This window comes from Lepidothrix coronata, unplaced genomic scaffold (assembly GCF_001604755.1).
Source record: "Lepidothrix coronata isolate B3197 unplaced genomic scaffold, Lepidothrix_coronata-1.0 Scaffold200, whole genome shotgun sequence".
NCBI lineage: Eukaryota > Metazoa > Chordata > Aves > Passeriformes > Pipridae > Lepidothrix > Lepidothrix coronata.
In genome coordinates, this window is record NW_016690380.1 from 1,364,285 (window position 1) to 1,387,037 (window position 22,753).

Genomic DNA, 22,753 nt, shown 5'->3' on the forward strand with positions numbered 1-22,753 from the left:
TGCACGCAAGACGAAAGGCTGCTTTTCTTACATAACAAGATGGCAGTGCAAGGTGTGCTTGGTGGACAGATCTCTTCTTCCTCAACAAGTCCTGGATTTCTTGATTGTTTTCATCAAACCAGTCCTTGTTCTTCTTCAAGGAGAACCCTAAGGATTCTTCAGAGGACTGCAGGATGCTGTTTTTAATATGGTGCCAAAGTGTTTCAGGAGAGGCATGTATAGAATCTATGGAATGGTTTTCAAGCCTAGTTTGAAGATTTGCCTGGAATCTGTCTCTCACTGTGGCTGATTGGAGATTGTTAACTTGGAGTCTCCTCCTTGGGATGCTGCCCCTTTTAGGTTTGAACTTAAGTTTAAAGTTAAGTTTACAGCACACCAGTCGATGGTCTGTTTGGCATTCTGCACTGGGCATCACGCGGGTATGGTGGACATCGCGGACATCTCTCCGTCGCACCAAGACATAATCGATGAGGTGCCAATGCTTAGATCTAGGATGCATCCAGGTTGTCTTCAGACTATCTTTCTGCTGAAAGATAGTATTAGTGATGGTGAGCTGTTGCTCCACACAGAATTCTAGCAGAAGGTGACCATTATCGTTGCAGTTTCCGACACTACGCTTGCCTAATATTCCTTTCCAGGCTTCAAAGTTCTTCCCTACTCTGGTGTTGAAATTACCAAGGATAATGATCTTATCATCTGCAGGCACCTTTTGGGTAAGGTGGCGCAGGTCGGTGTAAAACTCATCTTTTTCAGCAGGGTCAGCTTGGAAAGTTGGGGCATATATACTAAAGAGGACGACGTACTGCTTGTTGTGTAGTGGGAGGCGTAGGGAGATAATGCGATCGGAGTGACCTGTCAGCAGATTTTTGGAATTTTTGATCATGAAGCCAGCTTCTGAAAGATGCCTTTCAGTTCTGGGTTTGCCAGACCAAAAGAGTGTGTAACCAGCACCATGTTCTCTGAGGCTGCCTTCCTCGTGGAGACGAACTTCACTGAGAGCGGCAATGTCGATGTTGAGATGTGACAGTTCATGGGCAATTAGGGCAGAGCGACGCTCCGGATGTCCGCTATCCACAGTATCAAGCATGGTTCTGATGTTCCAGCATGCGAGAGTCAGTTTGGGTACACCTTTGGAGGCAGGTGTGTGCCTTTGTCTTTTGATCTTTGTGTGACCACATTAGTAGAAGATGCCCGTTGGCCTGTGGTTAACCAGTGGGGTGAAGGGGGAGATGACCTTTGGTTAGGCCACCTTTTCTAGGCCCCTCTCTGAGTGGAGCAAGCAGTGCTCTCCTTGAAAAGGCTGCTTGGTCATTCAGGGTGCTGCCCAAAGAGACTGTCATCTCCGATCAGTCTCTAGTAACCAATGCCCTGAACTGCCTGCAGGTAGGGTTGGGTCTGCAGCTCGCAGTGCACCTTTCACCAGCCATTTCGACCCTCGCCCATCGCTACAGGGCTTTGCAAATGTGGATATGGATATCACCCTCGAGCCTGTGCAAAGCCACTCCTATTTACCAGCTCAAAAACAGATGATCTGACTCCTCTTTAGGTCACTAAATTTACCAATATCTGTCATGATTTGAGCTGTACAATGGAACTAAAAATCAGAGTAACAACTGAAAAGCAAAGGTAACATGCAATAAGAAAACAATGCAGTGATCTACCCGCTGAGACACCCCTTCAGAATTCAGGCTTACAGCACATACAGACCTAAAAAGGAGAAGACATTGCCCAGAACTGCAACAGAACACCTGTACGGAAACCTTGCTGCCCAAGAGATGAACAGGAAATCCTAGAGGTGGAGACTTTGGGCTGTCCACGCACACAAGTTTTGAAATTTTCTCAATTTATCTACCTTTAAGATTATCTTCACCCTTTGTTAAAAACTGTCCAAAATAGCCTTGTTTCATTTAATGCAGGGTGATGAGGTGGCTTCAGTTTTAAAGGTCTATTAATCCATAAGTTAAAGTGCAACCAAGGATATCAGTGTAATTTTTTTAGAAAGCTTTACAATAGAAAGTCTATCTCTGACAGTTTAGCTGTCTTCAGTCACATGGGAAGCAGTTACTGCATTAACGTTCTTAAAACAGAATTTCAATGATGTTTTATTACTTTCAGCAGACACATTGAATTGATTAAATTCACAAGCTGCTGAAATGGTTTCTGACAGCTGGTCAAGGACAAAAGCTTGTTAGGAATGAACTCCAAAGCAACACAAACTCAAAGCAAAAGGCCTTTAGCTAATCTAGAGAAGGGGGACTTAAGATTTTTCTCCTTTAGAAAGCAGAAATAAGACGCTTGAACTTTTCATATTAAAGGAGCTGCCTGCCCTTCAGGCTTTGGTAGCTTGACCAGCATGTAACAGATTTGAATGTGTGAATTAAAGATTCCATAAGAACACACAAGCAATTATTTTGTTCATTAATAAGTTCCAGGATAAAACAGAGCCTACTTCATTTTTATCTCTGGGTGATCACTGAGACACTGTGGAAAGACAGTTCTAAATGAAATAGAGGTTATACTCCATTATTAAACTACTGGCAACAGGTACCCACCAACTGGAAAGGAGCCACTTCTTAACAGAAACAAATAAAAATGCTCAGTATCATTAGAACAATGATCTCAGGAGAAAAGAGCAAGCTAATTGTACATATAAAGATGGCATATAAAGGTGTCAGTCTAGGAGGTACTGAATGACTGTGTGTTACAATATGCCAGGTCTACATATGCATCATCAATCAATTATTTTTCAGAATGCTCATGCACAGCCTGGTGTGCAAACCAGCACATTTAAGTCAACTAGAATTTATGGTTAGTGAAAAAAAAGATTAAATTTTAAAACTGGTCTAAAACTGATTCAAATTCTTTTTCTCCTATATGTGGTCTCCTACAAGCAAGCAGCATCTTGTAGTTTCATTTAAACAGATAAGTGACTTTGTAGTTCTTAATATAGGAGAAAAGTGACATTTTGAGTGTAGAGACTTTGGTTTCTACTTTTTTCAGTTCTTCATGGCTCTGTTTTCATGGAAAGAGCTCCAGGTAAACAACACAGTCCATGTAATTAACATTATCATTAAATACTTTATATATCATTTTTGCAGCAAGTACTTAGGAATGCTGGGTTTATCATTTACCATAATTGCCATTACCACTTTCATGTAGCATTTCCCCAAGGGACTTACACAGAGAATGGTTTAATCTTGTTTAAACCCAGTAGGCAAAAATTAGGTGGTGAAACATTGAAACAGAGAAAATGCATGAATATTCACAAGGTGGGCAAACAATATAATACAAAACAGAAGCAATATTTAAAGCAAAACAAAATGTCATTGAAACACTATCAGGTAGACAGTAAACATACTTTTACTTCTTATTATATTACTATTTATATTATTTTCTTATTCTTTATTCTTATACTTATCTTCTATTTTCAAAAGTAATGCACCATGACTGTTAAGTGGCTTAGAAACCTTCATCTTTCATGATTCCACTTTAAAAAAAAATACACATAGATTTTTTTTTCCTCTTCCACATCATACACTTTGAAGAAAAGTACTGTTAACCTGTTCTAAATTCCAAAACAAATGCATGAAAAATGAATGTTAATGGTTCCCTGATGCTATGCCTGTATATTGAAAACCAGTTCCCCATCACCCTCAATTCCTGGGCTCCCATCATTCAGAAAAGTGCAAATTTAGCATCAAATCCAGACTCAAAACTCAAACCCTTGTCCAATCTGAACAGAATTATAAGTCACATTTTTTCTCTAACTAAAAAGTGATTGAAACTCAAAGCAAATCTCAAGTTAGTCTATTTACAAAGGGAAAAATTACTTGCTTTTCAATATATTCAGTATATAGCGTAACAGAATTAGAGATTTGGCTTCCCAAAGTTCAGGAAATGAGATTACAATGGGTAAGGACATTCTGCTTAATATTTTCCTCAACCTGAATATAGACATGTAATTTTCTATACTCCTAAGAGAAAGTTGACCTCAGAATTCCCTGAGGCATCCCCACAGGACAGGACAGAGCTGGATCACCAGGTAGGAGGGTTATTCTCTCAGGATTTGTGTTGATGGCTGAGGAGTTGGTTTCAATCCCAAGGGTTGTGTCCAACAACTTTTATTTCACTATTATTTTAATAGTATGTCATACTGCTAAAATATAGAAGATTCAGAAAACATACTAAATAGGGATAAAATAATGAGGTGATATCTACTTGATTGACAAGGAGTGAAAGAGAAACTCTGTATCATTTAAAATGCAGCAAGCATTGCAAAATGCTCAGAATGTACTTAAAATATTGTAGAAGTAACAAAAAGATAACCAAAAAGGAGATTCTGATGTCAGCAGTGGGATATTTTTTTGTTGTTGTTGAATTGAATTAACACAGTTGAGTAGATCTGAAAACTCAGAACTGATGAAAATATCTAATGAATTTTAGCTGAGATTCAGCAGAATTTCAGACAAGCAGCTTTAGTTTGCATATCAAAGTTATATGGATGCATTAGATGCAAAACATCGCAAGTGCATCACAGCCAATAGCCAGATCAAGTTTCATTTTGCTTTTTTCCTTTTTTAATTAATTTATTCATTACAGGCTTCTACGTGTATATTACCAAACTGTCCCACTTTACAACCTGCAAGGGATGACTCAGAGTTTACAACAGCCAACTGCACTTTTTCTGCAAATGCAGAATAATAATTATCTTCATAAAAGTAAACTGTTCAATATAGAGGCACAAAAACTTCCTTGCCAGAATATAAGTGCATTACAAATTTTAAGCAATATCACTGTCTTGAAATAGTGTTGTTAGAATCAACCATTATGGAGTTAAGACTCAAATAATTTAATATGACCTTTAAATGAACATGATTATTGTTGCAGTAGGATGATGTAAACTGAAGCCTCAGTTAATTAGCAGCAGTAATACAAAGCCCCAGTACTAAATAATGTGGTAAAAAATTTGCAGCTCACAGGAATGGCCACACATTTCTTGCTTTATATTTTTTTCTGTGCAATATCCCTCCTTCCCTCATCCAGCGGAAAAGGACAAGCAAACCCATCACACTTTTCCACCACTTTGTCACAGAATCACAGAATATGCTGAGCTGGAAGGGACCCACAAGGATCATCCAGTCCAGTCTCTGGTCCTGCACAGGCCCATCCCCAGGAGTTACACTCTCTGCCTCAGAGGATGATCCAAACCCTCCTGCAGCTCTGGCAGCCTTGGGGCTGTGCCCACTGCCCTGGGGAACCTGGGCAGTGCCCAACCAGCCTCTGGGGGAAGAACCTTTGGCTGAGATCCAACCTGAGCCTGCCCTGACACAGCTCCAGCCATTCCCTGGTCCTGTCCCTGGTCAGTTCAACTCTTGCCACCATTAAGTATTATCTCTGGTTTTATTATGAACAAAGCACCTAAACAAGGTACACTTCATAGAGTCATCGAAGGGTTTGGGTTGGAAGAGTCCTTAAAGACCATCTAGTACTAACCTGCTGCCATGGAGAGAGGAAGAATCAAAAGGAACCAAGTTCTCAAAGTTAGTTTTGATATATTTACAATCAAGTTTTACTATTGTAACCATATTTAGTGTCTGTTGCCTGTTCAAAGCAATTTAAGCTCCTTCTGACTGGTGTTAGTGCTGTCCCATTGACTGTCAGGGGATCAAAAACTGACAACTTTTCTCAAGAGATGTTATTGCTTATTAGCACTGAGAATTGCTTACAGGAGTGACATGAGGATAGAGGAATTATTCTACATGTCAGAGCTACATTAGGAGTTCCACAGCTTAACAGCTAAAACAAAGCCACATCCTAAACACTGATCAGTTTTATGGACAAGACCATGGAAGCTGATGAGTGAAGAACACAGGAAATGAACAGGATTAAAGTAGGTTCAGGATTACGTGGTATAAATGAGCATTTTAATATGTCAGTGATTCTGCCTACATTTCACCTTTTTATATATTGAAATAATTATCATAGAATGGTTTGGGTTGGAAGGGATCTTAAAGCCCCTCTCATTCCACCCCCTGCCATGGGCAGGGACACCTTCCACTAGCCCAGGTTGCTCCAAGCCCCCTGCAAACTGGCCTTGGACACTTCTAGGGATCCAGGGACAGCCATACCTATGCCTGGAAAAACCCCCAGGAAGGCCACCACTGTTTCTGAGCTAGAGAAATGCTTTAACAAGCCCAAGGTTTTACTCTCACAGACATTTACATAGGTTGTCCCATAAGACCTGCAAGACCTTCTGATTTTGAGCCCATGACACAGACACACCATGAAAAATCCATTGTCTTAGTCTGTGTATCACTGGTAGCTGGATAGCACCCAGTTATAATCTGTATTCTTCCCAAAAATGAATGGATCTCAAAAGCTTATTCTTTCAAAAAAGAAAACAAACAACCCCTGAATGACTTTGAGACAATTGAACTATGAGAAAGGAAACCAACTTTCAGCTGTAGTCATCAGTTTTCCCAACCCATTTTTCACGCTGCATTTCACAAAGTAATACCACAGTTTTAAAGATTAAAATAGGGAGAAATGTTCTTAGACTAGTGAGACTTGCTAGAGAAATACAATTAAAAAGACTGGATATTTGTGTTTGGTCAAAATAAACAAATTAAAAGGCAACAGTAACAATGTCATTTTGCCCAGACCTTGCTGTTCTCTTCAAATTGAAGTGGAAGGTCAGTGATGAAAGGTGTCTAAAAAATTCATGAACTAACTGGAAAGTGTCCTTGTAGTGAAACCCTCGAGAAGTCAAGAAGCAGGAAAAGCGAATTAACTCAAGAGCCCTTTCTCTGGGCTGGCTCTTACTTGATTTCTTGAGGTTTCAAATTAGACCAAGGTCATAGAGATCAAGAATTTCCCTGCTGATACAAAACTCTAACAGGCTGGTTTTCCATGTGTTTTTTCATACCAAACACTAAGGATAGATAAATGATTACCTAAACTGTAAAATATCAGTGGCCTCCTGAATCCTGTCACCACATCCCAGCTGAGGTTAGAGCACTCTAAAATGTCCCAGGCAGCACTTAATAATGAGATGTTGGGCATTCATGCTTGAAATTGTGGGTCATTTTTGATTAAACATCTTGCATAGGAAATAAGGCCTGGCATTTTCAGAGAGAGTTTGTGGTGTAATACAAAAGTGGATGAATACTAAACTTGTTAGAGGTGATATATATAGCTAAGAGGAAGCACAGGGAAAACCAGTTCAGCTAAACTGAGACTTCATTGACTACTGTTCAAATTTCACAAAGGACACTCCACCCAGAGAGTTGAGCTAAATCTCTTGTAGCATGCTAGTTTAGCTTAAGTTTCCATGTTCAGTTTAGGTCTAGAAAGAGAAAACTTTTTTTGTTTATTTGTTTCTGGAGCTACTAGAAGGTGCACATTTAAAAATACAGGAATTTTAAAGTTCTATACATTGTATGTGCAGAGAAGTCCTGAGGATTTTTTGTGGGCAGAGTTGGTTCTTTAGCTTTCTGGTCTTTTTTTTATCAGAAATATTTTGAGAGAAGGAAAGATTTTATGATTAAGGCACCAAATACCACATGCTTTCCAGTCTCCTTTCCTGACATTATTCATAATTGCTGAATGACCCAAACAAATCAATGCATTTCTTGGGATAAAATATTTATTTTCTTCTACCTTCTCACTGCCCTCTTGAGAAAATATTTTTTTTGTCTCTTATCATCACTTTGTGTGCACAAAATGTCAGCCACAGTTAGAACTAGTATGCACCACAGTACTACAGACCAATAACAAACATATCCTCTGAGATAACAAAATATTCATAGTATGAAGGAGAACAAGGAGTTTTTTTTCTAAGAAACAAACACAGAAAGTTCAGCATTTAATATCAATAAAGAGTGACCAAAAGGTTGGCACAATTTTCTGCCATAATGCAGTTCACAGATCATGGAAGATCAACAGATGATATTAAAGAAAATAACTTACTTCCAATTTTTAACTAAGAATTAGATTATTCCTTCCACCTCCAGTTGAACACAGATAAACAGAGGAATGAAGGGTATCTTTCACAATTGCACAGTCAAAGCATTTACTATTCAAGCAAAAAAAAATTATTACATTGGTTCAAAAGTAATAAATTGTGCTCTGGTTTTAAAGTCTTGAGGTGTCTAATGCATCTTTTTTCTACACTCACGAGAATGAGAGTATGCTTTCTCTTAAAATAAAAGTTTCAAAAGGGGGAAAAAGCAAAAAAGTATTTCAGCCCAAGATTCTTACCTTGCCCAAGACTACAAGGTGAAGGACTATGAAGGAAAAAAGACACTCTACTATCAACATTATCAGTAGCATTCACTCCAACAGGGCAGAGTGAAAGCCTCTGTTATTGTAGGAGGGCACTAGTGCACATGAAGAGAAGGAACATCTCTCAAATGCAAACACAATTAAAACACAGCTAACAAAAATTATCTGATACATTCCCCAAGGCTGTGTTTCTCAGCAAGAGTGCGAAGTCTTTCAGATGTTATGTTCCCTTCCTGTTCTGAGGAATCAAAACTCTCCATCTTCCTCAATCTCCTATGAGTGTGCTGAGGGAGAGGAAGGCTTTCCAGCACCACCTCTGCCAGGTGTTGGTCATACCTAATCCATGTTTGGATGAAAGCCTGCTGTGCACCACAGCCCTTAAGGGAAGGTATCTGCACCTGATGATCAGGACCCCCCCAGGAACCAGGGCTGGATTGGATAATCCAGGCTTTGGGAGTGGAACATACATATAACAAGTAAAATGATCTTAAATGCTTGTTTTAAGAAGCTTTGGCAAGACACATTCATTGTGCAGTTGACTTTTAAACCTCCATATGCTTAACTGTGGCTGAGGAAGAAACTGCCACGACAAAGACTTATACAAATCTGCAAGTACAAGTTTTGACAGACCATAAAAGACTAGTATTTGGCAGATTAATTTTAGCTGTCTTCAGTCTATGCCTATGGGATATTTTATAGAATTAATCTTTCATACATTTCCATGTCTGTACAGTGTTACCAGCATGTGTCATTGCATTAAAACCTTCTTAATGAGCTGCACAAGTCCTGCTAGAGGTGAGAGTTAACAGAGGCAGGTCCATCATGTCTGGTCCAGAGCCTGAATGTAGACAACAACAGGAATGTTACAGACAATATTTCAAATTTTTTTTTTATTCTATTCTTTACCTTCTGTCTTATTACTCATGTTAAGACAAAACTTCTAAATGAGAATGTCACAGAACTGTGCAGCTCTGAATCCTCATCCCCTCAGCAGGTTGGACTTGAGGATCTTGTAGGTCTTTTCCAAACTTAATGGAAATTCTACGAAGTTCTATGATTTCATGATGAATATAGGGACTTGAAATTGCAAAACCATCATAATTACCCTGCCATATTTAGGAATTTGATAAAGCCAAGAGACCGGATTTTAACCTTCACATTTACCAAATGCAATGTTTTGCATCCTGTGAACAAGCCATTTACTACTTACCTGAAAAATGTGTTTCAGTTTAAATTTTCTCAAAGCACAATGGCCCATCAATGAGAACTGGAGATTTGCAAGTCCAAAAATTTGCAAATCCATTAGCACACCTTTGTTCACCAATGTCACAAATGTGATTTTTTAAAAAAAATCTATAATTTTTGAAAAAACAAATAACTTAAAACAGCTCAAGAAGATTATATTGCTGATTTTATGCCTCCCAATTTCTAATTGTTTCAGCTATCTCTAGTCTATCTTAGCTGAATAATATAATTTAAATATTTTAGGTAGTTTTCTTTAACAGACTCTTAGATTTAATGTTTCTGCCTTGCTTCAGGACGACATCTTTTAATTGCTTTAAATTATCAGTGATGTCTCCAGCATTTTCACTAAACATGGATTGATTTCAATTAACTTTCTCACACTTTAGCATAAAAGCAGTCTTATTCAATTTGCCCTAACTGGATCACACAACTCCTGAAGCTGAAGCAATGACAGTCGTTAAAAAGTTGTACAGAGGGAGAGAATCAAGGTTGTTTACTGCATCGTTAACCCTTCTGTCATTTTGAAGATGTAAGGAGAGTTAGTCCTAGTGACCATATGAAGGATTTAAATTAAATTCAGAATTTAGAACTTGGGGAATTTTACAGGACTAAATAGTCAAAATCCCCTCCCTTGCCTGCTGCCCACACTGATTTTGATGCAGAGGAAACATGCAGAAAATATCAGTTTGCTTATTTTCTGGGGTTACTAAAAGAGCTGTAGCATCTTTCCCTGACTTCAGCACTGATCAGGTACATGGGGTTTCATGCTGCTGCTCCTTATGCAAATACTTTTTGATGAGTCTGTCTTGGAGCACTGGGTAGGCTGGACTCAAAGCTAGTTCAGAATCAGGAAGCTGTAAGTAGATGCAGCACTTGAAAAGAGCCCTCCTTCATGCTACCATGCAAGTATCAAAAAAAATCACAAAAATTTCATCCCTTTAGCCACGGGACTCTGGATCAAGCATTTTCTAAGACTCAAGTAGTATAATGCATTGTGGGCAAAGCTGTGGTTCTTTTATCTATTCTTCATACAAGAAAATGCATTCATAAGCCAATAACTTTGGAATTAGTTTATGTTCATATAGACAATGCACATAACTCCACAACAGTTCTGTTTAATTAAATGCTGCAGTGAGGCAAAGTTACTGGAGTATAAATCTTAGTTCCATTGAAATAACATGAAAAGTCACTACATTAAACCATATCTAGAGTTCATAAAGGACAAAATTTTACAGTCTCTAAATTATAGGTATATAAAGGGAACTAAGAAGCCATTTATCAATTTTCCAGCATGAATTAATTAAACCCAGATTACACATTAATATATTTGAGCAAGTAGGAGCAAATATTTACCCGTAATTTAGCCATAATAGCCTGTTTCCAAATTCAATTTTTCCAATGAAGTCTTTCCTAGAGTGAATCCTCCAGTGCTGCCACTTCATGAACCTGCCAGAACAACAAAGTTATGGATCACTAATTAGCAAAGCAGCTCTGCCAGGTTGTGATATTTCAAATGAAATAAAATTGCTGCTTGTGGTTTTTGCAGCTCCCTCAGCTTCCCCAGCATGGCTGGTGATCACTGGTGTAGGAGTCGAAGATGGGTAACACTCCACAGTTGAGTGCTGCAATAACACGGCCCTGCCTCTTGACTCTCACTTTGGGACTCACACTTCTGCAAGCAGAAACAGGGAATGTGAGGTCCAGGAGGGAGGATTTTATCTTTTGTTTAATGGGGTTGGTCAGTGGAGCAGTGACAACCTTGGTCTGGCAGGAGTATTTCAGATGTGTATTTTAGTGCATTTTAGGAAAGTTGTTCTGGTATGGTTCTCTTGCTCAAAGATCTGTTTGGGAATGAACCAGACAGGAACAATCCTATGCTGCATTAAATATTTCTGCGGAGCACATTATCCCTCTAACAGCATTCCTCTCACATGGAACAGAACCACCACTAATATTAGGTCCTATTACTTCTGGGGATGTGATGGGGACTAAATGCATTGGAAAGCAGATTTTCTATTTTCTCTAGAATGCTTTAGGAATTTACTTGGCGAGGGTAAACAATTATTACCAAAGAGTTGAAATATTCTATTATTTTTACTGAGGTGGGGAGTAACAAACTATCTCAACCGTTTTCAGGAGGTCATTTGCACTGACCATGAAGACAAGCATAAGAAAGCTGGACGGACAGCATGCAAACACACGAGTTTTTAAATACATATTAAAATCCCATGGGATTTTCTCTATCTGTTTAATGAGGTACAAGAACAGAAAGAATACACATAGCAGGGGACATCAGTAGCACAAACAGTGGTCCAGGAGGAAAAAAGGAATGTAATTCCTTCATTAAATCTCATCTATTGAGAGTTAAGTTAAAGCATGTCATATTTTTCAAGTGAACAAACATAATAAGCTTTGTGATCCCCTGCATATTTACAAGCACACAAAGATAGCTGGGATGCAACGTTATCAATATTACAACAGGAATGAATTCAATAAACTCATTTCAACAGGGAAACTCAGGCACCTGGTTGCCTCCCAACCTTCAGATATATTTAAAAAGCTTTTCCTGAAAATTTTACTATTTATTCCTAATAATTTTGGTGTTTAACAATGTTGAATGAATAATCATTTCAGTCTGAGGTAGAAGTTGTAATTTAAAATATTGGTGACATTCCTATTTCACTCTTTACTTAATGCTCCATGATTATTTAATCTTTTGCTCTTTAACTCTGTCAGAGACAATGTCCTTCATACAAAAGGAAAAAAATATTCACCTACAATTTCCCAGTCCATTCAGGATAATTCCCTACAGTACAAAAATACTCACCTACAACTTCTCAGTCCATTTAGGATAATTCCTCACAGTATATGCTTATTACTGATTTATGTAGTTGTATTTTATATGGTGATTCCATTATTTCCTTCAGATCACCAAATTAAGCTTGTCATATGAGAGCAATCTGGGCATCTTGGTGCTTATATTTCAGTCGCCTGTAAAGGACTTTCAATGGACAGCATATGCTCGAACAACTGCCCATTCCCCAAAGGTTTTACAGCCTGAGCTGCAGTGACAGACTGCAAGTGGATTAACTAATGACATAACAGGGGACTTGGGAGGAATGGTGCTGCAGGGGAACAAGCTCATAGGGATGCACGGAGAGCTTCAGCTTCTGTTTTCAGCTGTTTAACTGCTGTCAGCTGCAGGTGCCTGTTCCATGCATTTATTTGCTGTACACTGTGTTCTTCTGCAATACTTCCTAAGAAGGAAAACTTGACCTCATTCCACCTGTGAGACAAAAAGGACAGAGAATTACTCAGCTGTTTACTTTTTTTTCCCCACTTTTATCCTTTCCACCTATTAGCACTCTCCAGAGTAGCTGTTTTGGACACGTACAGCTGACTCATTAGCTTGCAAATATTACAGCCACACTGTGACACTTACCTAACACAAATGGAATCATAGAATGGTTTGGGTTGGAAGGGACCTTAAAGCCCATCCTGTTCCACCCCCACCACGGGCAGGGACACCTTCCACTAGCCCAGGTTGCTCCAAGCCCCCTCCAACCTGGCCTTGGACACTTCCAGGGATCCAGGGGCAGCCACAGCTTCTCTGGGAAACCTGGGCCAGGGCCTCACCACCCTCACAGGGAACAATTCCTTCCCCATATCCCATCTAACCCTGCTCTCTGGCAGTGGGAAGCCATTCCCCCTGTCCTGTCACTCCAGCCCTTGTCAATAGTCTCTCTCCATCTTTCTTCCAGGCCCCTTCAGGCCCTGCAAGGCCACAGTCAGGTCACCCCAAAGCTTCTCTTCTCCAGGCTGCACAATCCCAACTCTCCCAGCCTTTCCTCCCAGCAGAGCTGCTCCATCCCTCTGCTCATCTTGGGGCCTCCTCTGAACTCTCTGCAGCAGCTCAATGTCCTTGCTGTGCTGTTCCCCAGGGCTGGAGCAGCTCTGTAGGGGGGGGTCTCACCTGAGCAGAGCAGCTCAAAGCTGCAGGGAACTGGAACTCTACTGCTTTTCTACACCTGATATCCAATTTCATTCACTGCATTAAGAAGCCCAAAGAACTTTAGAATATATTTTGGGGTGACAGCAGGACTCTGCAAGGTGCTAATTTAAAAGAATAAAGATGTCATTCAGCATTTTCCTCTCTTTCTTACTTGGCTGGATTGGGCATTTGTGTTTGTGACATGGTGATTATCTTTTAATTACCTTCAGAGTGATAATCAAAACAAACCCAAGTATCTAGTGATCACATAACAGGGACAGCACAGAACAATTAATTTGTTTTCAAAGCAAAACAGGCTACTAGTGCATACCAGAACAATATGCCCAGTTTTTATTAGGACCTTAATTATAGCATAAAGTTATACTTTTGCTTTTCCTCTGAGCTTGAATTTGAGATTCACTTCAGTCCCTCAGTAATATATATACATATGTCTAAAAATTCCTATGCTCAATCCAATGTCATAATTCATACAGATTTCTATGTAAACAAGGTTTCGACTTCTTTGCTAATGAAATGTGCCCAAGTGAGATGGTTGAACTCCTCCTTCTTTCACTGGACAGATGCGACACTGGCAGATGCAGTTTAACTGAAACTGCCAACAAGCCTGCTTCAGTTAGGACAGACTGATAGCAAACAGAGGGTGCTTTCCTCCCTCCATTTATTCCTTGATCTTTGCAATTGGAATTTGTGGAAGGTCTACCTCCCAGATCCAAAGATCAATTCTTCTTTACTAATGAAGAGAAGAGAAACCTACAAATTTGCCACTGAGAAACATGAATAACCAATGTCTGTCCTCACTGTTTGAAAACATTTCCAGATATTTCTTCCTGATTGCAGCAGCTGTATTTTGGGGAAGAATGGGACAAGTTCCTTTGTTTATAGTGACAGCAATGAAGTTCACAGCTGTTGATATAGCTGCTACTCTAAATTTCAAGCACCTACCTATATCAGAAGTCCCTTATCATCAGGGAGAAGCAGAGAGAATTACATAAATTAACTACTTTACACAGCTTTGCAGATCATGAGTATTATACTTTTGTTGAGTATTAATAAATATTTTTAACTCAAGAGATTTTACTCTTAAATGTGCTTTCATTGATTTAGCTCACTAAGATTCTCTGTCTTATATTTGGTATTGTAGAGCAAAAGAAGAGACAGTAACATGGGCACAAACCAAATCCCTGGATCTGCTGAATCACAGAATCATTAAGGTCGGAAAAGACCTCCTAGCCCATCGAGTCCACCCTGTGCCTGATCCCCACCTTGTCCCACAGCCCAGAGCACTGAGAGCCACATCCAGTCCTTCCTTGGACACGTCCAGAGACAAACTTCATATCCAGTCCATATTACTGTACAAGAGTGAGCCAAGCTCTGGGTAAAGACCTTTCCCACCAGCTGTAAATTTACTGAAGTTTGAATAGTAAATAAAATATATAAATAAATATATGATATATTATAATACATATTTATATTTTATATAGTGTATATATATAAAATATACCATATGTAGACTCTGCTGAGTGACACAGCAAATCCCATGCAGATCAACAGAGAACTGTCTCCAATCTTCTCACACTTTCACCCACGATTTATACCAACTAATTTGGCTCCTAAAATGTAATGGAAAGCTCAGAGGAGAAGCCAGAGGATTGGTCTGTGATAGTGAGATTTAAGAAGCAGAAAATAAGAAAGGCAAGGTGAAAAGAAAACCACCAAAGCGAGTGGGTGTTGTACATAGATCTCCCAGGCATCCTGCTTGGATAGCTAGTGGACTTTCAAATTTGTGTTCATGGAGAGAATAGGTGAGAGGAGTTTGGGATAGGTGTCTGGGAAGACATTCTTCTGTCTCCCTTAAAGACATAAACCAATTTCTCTCAATAGAATGCTGTTGTTATTTTGAGCTATAAGTTTTAGGGGAATCTAAACAGAGTAGTATCCTGAAATGTTTCAGAGGCAGGAAATGAACTAGGATGAAACTGCTGGATGTAAGGAAAAGCTGCATTCAGTGCCAGCTAGTGAAATGTCATTAATAAAAAATAACTGGAGCAATTAGAACCGAGGACATTCAAAACCTTCCTTAAATCTCTACATTTAAATGGAAGCTACCTTTAATTTACTTTTAAGGTCATGCGTCTTACAGTGATAAATCTGATGCCAACTGCTTTGTTTAAAATAAACAAACAACCCCTCCCTACCTATCTTAAAAACAATATTAATGCAATATTTTTATTCACAGTCATAAATGGGGAATCTTTGCAATTTACCAACTCTTCCTGGTACTATTTTATTTAAGCCATTAAAAATTATTTAACACTTAAAGTTATGCATAATTTTAATTAACAAAAAGTGCCTTTTTTTTTTTTTTTGCAATAACTTTTTTTCCCCAGGAATGGTATTTTTGACATGCTTTTTGTGCAGCCTGGAAAAAACACAAATGTTTTATCTCATTACTGCAAAATATGATCAATTATTATCCTCCCTCATAGCTTTTCTTCTCTTTTATTCTAAACAATTCAAACTGAAAACTGGAAAAAAAGGTGGAAAAATTCTGCCAACCTGGATTACATCAATGTTTTGTGGCAAATAAAAGCAGTAAATGATGCATTTCAACAAAAAATGGAGCATAAATGATACTGTATGATATAAACTATTATATATCTCTCTCTACCCCCATACAAATATTCCACTGAAATTTCTGTTCACTCTTTTATCACCCTCTCTTTTATCACCATCAGTCTTACTGAGTGCATTGTACCTTTGGGATATAACCATCTCCCTTTGGGAAAAAAAATTCCTATTCCTATGGCTATTTATAACATTGATTTCTTACTATATTTTGCCCTGTATTATTGAAACCAATAAAAAAGAAAGGTAAGCAATTACACTTTTATGATTAATTTTCCAGATACTTTTTAACGTGTTACTAAAATGATGGAATTTGCAAAATGGTGAGAAAAAAGGGAATACTTTCTGTATGCAGTTGACCTCTTTGTGGCTATCCTAATTTCAATCTATCTATTTATCTATCCTCATGTATTTTGTATCTTAATTATGTCTACTGCATTGGTTTCCACACAGTGGCTGCATGTATAAGCAACTCTAATCCATTTCAGAGCAAAACTGAAGTTTTGCACCTAAAGCTGAACATTAAAACACAGTCAGATGAAAGGTGGAACCCCCCATAAACCACTACAAACTGTTCCACAAAAAAGGACCTGATTAAATCTTAATTGACTCAGCAGTTACATCGTCTTATGCCTGATTTTAATCACTCACTGCAAATGATGAGGCAAACAAATGACTTCCCAAGGGCATCACCTCCATCATTCCTGCTGCATTCCAGTTCTTCTTGGGAGTGTCATCCTGCTGAATGGGTGGAATAAACAACTGTAAAAGTTTATTTGAAAAGGTCCCACACCAGCTCCCTTGGCAGCCGGGAGAACTCAGGCACTTGTAAAGCGAACTAGGAATTCTCATATTTGCACATGTTCAGTTTCAAGCTCACGCTTGAGTTTTAAGCTGTATATATAGGTTTGATGTATTATTTTTACTGTACATATTTCATATGAAAGGTGCTTCCGAAATATTTTTAAATTTTTCAACACCTTCTCCTTTTTGGCACTTCAACATATTTTATTTATCTTAACCTCCAGCACTGTTCTTTTTATTGTCCACCTTTATATTTTTATCAGGTGTTTTTACACCTAGCTGACATTACTCCTTAATATTTCTACTTCACCTTTGGTCCAGATATTTTACACATATAGACCTCTCTTTCCAATGTCATATTTTTCATCTCCATTGGATCATTTTCTTTGGTCATAGTACAGTCACCACCAGACGAGATGCCTTCATTTATTTTTCAACACTTTCCATTTCCTCCCTATGTCTTCCTTAAACTGATTTTTCTCACCTGGTCCTAAAAGAAGATCAGATGAAATTCCATCATCCTTTTCTTCTATTTTGTCTCCTTTGAGTCCAAATGCAAACTTAATATGATTATGGTAATTAAAATTTTGAACTTTATTCTCCTTGTTAACAGTATGTGGATAACAGCATTTCTGATTGATTTATTTCTAAATCAAAGAGAAAATAAAGTACAACAAATGCTTGTTCTTGTGCAGCAAATTACTTGTATTAATGCTCTACACAAAAATGTTGATAGAATTACAGACAGAATAAGCCATATTTACATGTGTGATTTGCACAGCCCTGACAGTCACTAACAGGTAGGTAAATGACTAAATACAAATACTGGAAGACAATTCTGAACAAAAATTTCTAGAAGTTTGTACAAGATTGTTGGAAGACTAGTTTTAAGTCTCTTTCTTTTTAAAGCCCTCTGGATTAACCACTTACCAACCACTGGGAAAAGATATTTAAAAGTTGTGTTTTAAGAGCCCACAGATATCCTACTTTAACTTCTGAGATGATTTGCTGTCTGTGTTGAAAACCTTGTCTCCATAAATACAACATACATAGGAAAAAATTCCTTTCATGTTTCACAAAAATAGGATCTAATCTACATCGTGACTATATTTCTTCTGCTACTCTTATTGTACTGGTTGTTTGGGAGGCAGGGGAGGAGGCAGAGGGCCTAAGCTTCCTCCTTCAATCCCAGGATGGATTAGGCTGGAAGGGACCACAATGGCTCATCTGGTCCCACCTCACACATGGGGCAGGATTGTGTCCAGAGGGGTCTGGAATATCCCCAGGGAGGAGACTCCAGCCCCTCCCTGGGCAGCCTGTTCAGGGCTGGGTCACTGCCCAGCAAAGAAGTTCTTCCTCCTGTCCAGGGGGAACTTCCTGGGCATCAGTTCCTGCCCGTTCCTCCTGTGCCATTGCTGGGCCCCCCGAGCAGAGCCTGCTCCAGCTTCTGCCCCCTCCCTGCAGCCCCTGACACACCCTGGGGAGGGCCCCTCTCAGGCTCTGCTCTGGAGGCTGAAGAGCCCCAGCTCCCTCAGCCTTTGCTGCTCCCAGAGCTGCTCCATCCCTTGGGCATCTCCGCAGCCTGCGCTGGCCCCGCTGCAGGAGCTCCCTGGCCCTGCTGTGCTGAGGAGCCCGAGCTGGGCCCAGCCCTGCAGATGTGCCTGCCCAGGGCTGGGCAGAGGGGCAGGATCCCCTTCCTGCCCTGCTCCAATGCTCTTCCTGATGCCCCCAGGGCACCATTGCCCTCCTTGTCCCCAGGACACACTGCTGGTCAGGGACAGCTCGTTGTCCACCAGGACCCCCAGGGCCTTCCCCCAGAGCTGCTCTCCAGCAGGTCCCCCCCAGCCTGGGCTGGTGCCTGGGGTTGTTCCTCCCCAGGTGCAGGACCTGCATTTGCCTTTGTTGAACTTCCAACAGTTCTTCTCTGCCCTTCTCTCCCACCCTCAGGGCCCTTCTGAAGGGCTGCCCAGCCCTTGGGGGATCAGCCTCTCCTCCCACATTGGTGTCATGAAACAGGTTGAGAGCCATGGTACAATGGCATGGTCTGAGAGCAAAACCTTTCTCCGCTGACTCTTGGAAACTTAAGAGGCAAACCGCAGCAGCTGAAGTTGAGTGAGTGCAGCTAGCTGAAACAAGAATTAAATAAAAGAAGCAATCAGCTGAAATAGATGTTCAACAGCAAACTCAGGCCAGCAAGAAGACTGAAAATGAACTATGAAAGGATCTCGTGTAAAACAGGGTGCAAACATTTGCTCATGTTCAGGATTTTTTAAGGAAGGTATTGCAGCTGTGTCACAACCTGTCACTTATTTGTCTGCTCTCTTCTCCTACTGAGAGCAAACAGAAAAAAACATCTTGTGGGCAGCACTTGATGACAAAACAAACCACCCCATCCAGACTGGACACATCAAACAAACAAAATGGAGAGAACATACTTTTTTCATCAGGAAGATGTAGAAGATGTAAAAGAACATATTGGAGGAAACATTTCTCAAGGAAGAAATCATTTATTCATTTTTGCTAGTGTTCCGCTTATCTGAGTTTATTACTTTTTTTTTCTTAAATAGTGATTATATATAAAGCCTCTGTAAATGTTTAAAGCCTTTCTGATAATAATACTGATGACATGGAAACAAGTGACATGGAAAGGCACAGCAAAATCACAGCTAAGGAAAAAAAAAAGAAGTTTCCTAGAGGATGCTCAAAATGTCCTAAAAATTTTGATTTATAGTATTTCCACTTTTTGTTAATTTTGAGCCTTCATTGATGTTGCATCAATTTCAATGGAAACAGAATCATGATCCATAGGGAAATTTAGATACACCTTCAGTAAGACCTCAGCAGTATTGATTCTGAACCCAATGATGTATTAAAAAGGTAAGCCATGTTGGAAGAGATTATTTACCTTCTACGTTAATGTATTAAGGTTTTACATTTCATTTTATCAACATATCATCAGCACTATGTTATCACCATATTATTCAGTCACCCAATTTGACTTGATCCTCTTGCTATTCTCTGAGGGTTTCTTTAGTCTAAGGAATTTTCTGTTATCAGCAACATTCACCAACCCATCCACCAAATCAATAATAAATATACTGCAGAATGTCAGGCCTGATGTTGTTACCTGGGGCAGGCACTACTAACTGCAGAAAATTTATCTGCAGTTTCCAGGAAAGTGTGTCTTTTAAAGCAGGTCTCCTGCCTGGTGTGTCATATTGAGATAACTCAATGCAAGTCACATAATTACATCATGTAACTTTATATCATTGGACATGGCTGAGGCAACCTAACATAAAATATCACAGTATAAAGCAACAGCTGGAAAATTTAAACATTGCTTTTTCTTTTTTTCCCCAAAAGGAATGGAAGGGAAAAAAGCCCCCACAATATTTTTTTCAACCCTAGTCTTTGAAGGGAAAAAAAATATATAACTTGTCTAAAGTATTGATTTTTATATATGTAACTAACACACTGATTTGACAGTGTCTTTGCTAAAACCTGAATCTAAGAGCTTCTTGGGAAATGGCCTGTTGTCATGATCAGAGTCAGATCTCAACAACCTGTCAGGACATTTTAAAGGAGTAGATGTGCATGACTACATCTGATTAAAGCTCGGCATGAGCTACTGTACCTATGTACTAGGCTGCTGCCTTGTGTTCTAGTATATATGCAGTTCCCTGTACAATTAATTTCTTAAGAAATAAGTTAAAACAGATTTCAATGCTAAAGAAACAGACATTTTGATAGCTACATTGACCTGTATCATGGTAAAATCACTAATGATAATCTGATGCAATGAATGTCACCTTGTAATTCTTTTGACTGTAGTTCCCTCTCTAGCTAAAGGATAAGAACTACAGGATAGATTTTAATATATTATTGCCCATCTACAGTTCTCCTCTTTGCAGTCTTTTAATTTGCTTAACTACAAGGTTATCCTTGTGCTAAGTTTTCAGAAGATTCAAAAAAATAAGCTAATTTATTTTCAGCTATTTACAAAACAATGAATTCAGCATTTGGATGAGAAACTAATTTAATGGAAGCAAGGAATATTGTCACTGTGCAGAGAAAGGTGACACAGAAGTGAAGCTGAGATTGACATAAGTTGAAACAATGAAATGTGACTACAAAGAGAGTTTATAATAATAAACACATGAGCCATGAGCTGCCATGGACACTCCCATATGGGCAGCTGGCAAATGGGGTGGACTGCTACAGTTAGTTGTCAAGGCACATTATTGTGGGTTATCAGAACTGACAAGGAACACCAAGAGCAAGAGGAAAGTCAAGACAAAGTGCGTTTATAGTACATGCAGAGGTATATTCAGATAAGGACACCAGGGACAAAGTGAATAAGAGCTCCAGGACCTGAAAGCTCTGTTTAAAACTGAAGGGAACAGACCCACTCATTTGGTCTATGACCTCGTGTTGGTTATAGCAATGCGAGTAGCTCCCTAATTAGTTTGAAAATAATACCTTTGCTTCTTTTGTATCTTAGTCTTTGATTTCAAAATAATATGATAAAATATGATTGGACCTCTTCAATACAATATTTCTTGAATATAAACAAAAGGCAATCAGAGGCTTCAAGTCAGGCCTGTTGTGCCTCGAGCAGGGATAGCTGAGAGGGGCCCTCCCCAGGGTGTGTCAGGGGCTGCAGGGAGGGGGCAGAGGATGGAGCAGGCTCTGCTCGGGGGGCCCAGCAATGGCACAGGAGGAACGGGCAGGAACTGATGCTCAGGAAGTTCCCCCTGGACAGGAGGAAGAACTTCTTTGCTGGGCAGTGACCCAGCCCTGAACAGGCTGCCCAGGGAGGGGCTGGAGTCTCCTCCCTGGGGATATTCCAGATCCCTCTGGACACAATCCTGTGCCATGTGCTCTGGGCTGGCCCTGCTGGAGCAGGGAGGTGGGACCAGTGACTCACTGTGGTCCCTTCCAGGCTGAACTAGTCTGGGATTCTGTGATCAATGTGCGATCTGCTCCTATTTTGGTTAGTGAGTGACAAGTGGGGGTGAGTAGAGGAGGCCACATGACAGGATCAGAAAGTCAGTCTGCAGGCACAGGAAAGAAATCTGATGGTGGTGTGAAGATAGGAGGGTGGATGACAAGAATAAACCAAGTTCCAGCAAAACAGGACCACCAGCTACAGGCATTCAGATGCACCCTGGCCTCCACTGAGAAAAGCTGGAATCTGTAACCTTGATTTGTACCCAGTTTCCAGGAGCAAAAAGCAAGTGTTAATGACTGGAGCTTGGATGCAAGGACACAATATTACATTTTTCTCTGGGGAAGAAGTGGATTACCCTTGAGATACACGGGGAAGTACGGAAAGATCCTGAACTGGCCCAGAAAGCCTGTCAGGCACAGACAGGATATTTTTGTACTCTTTGACAACCAAGAAATGTGCACCTAAACAATATCTGTATTCCAATAAAATGGGATTTTTGGATCCAACATCTTCTGGGTTTACTGGGAGACAAGACAGTATGTCTCTATATGCTGTGAAAATGGTGTCACTCTGAACCACAGCTGGGAGACTGTCAATTAATTGATCCAGCATCTACCTGATTCTTATGGCAGTAGCAATAATTGTTATGTAATTGCCGATGTTCCAGATTGCAAACGTCTAAAATCTCAAATTATAGAATCACAGAACAGTTCGGGTTGGAAGGGACCTTTAAGATCATCCAGTTCCAGCCCCTGCCATGGGCAGGGACACCTTCCACTAGCCCAGGTTGCTCCAAGCCCCCTCCAACCTGGCCTTGGACACTTCCAGGGATC

General features: G+C 39.8%; 1 long non-coding RNA gene across 1 annotated transcript; it reads right to left on the minus strand.

Moving 5' to 3' along the window:
- Positions 1-7,921: 7,921 nt before the first annotated feature.
- On the minus strand, positions 7,922-17,567 carry LOC108505866. The gene is made up of 5 exons (XR_001877614.1): positions 17,454-17,567; positions 16,817-16,906; positions 12,356-12,814; positions 10,882-10,974; positions 7,922-9,121 (listed from the first exon to the last, which is right to left on the minus strand). It is a non-coding gene; the product is annotated as an uncharacterized LOC108505866 (long non-coding RNA).
- Between the last annotated feature and the right edge of the window lie 5,186 nt (positions 17,568-22,753).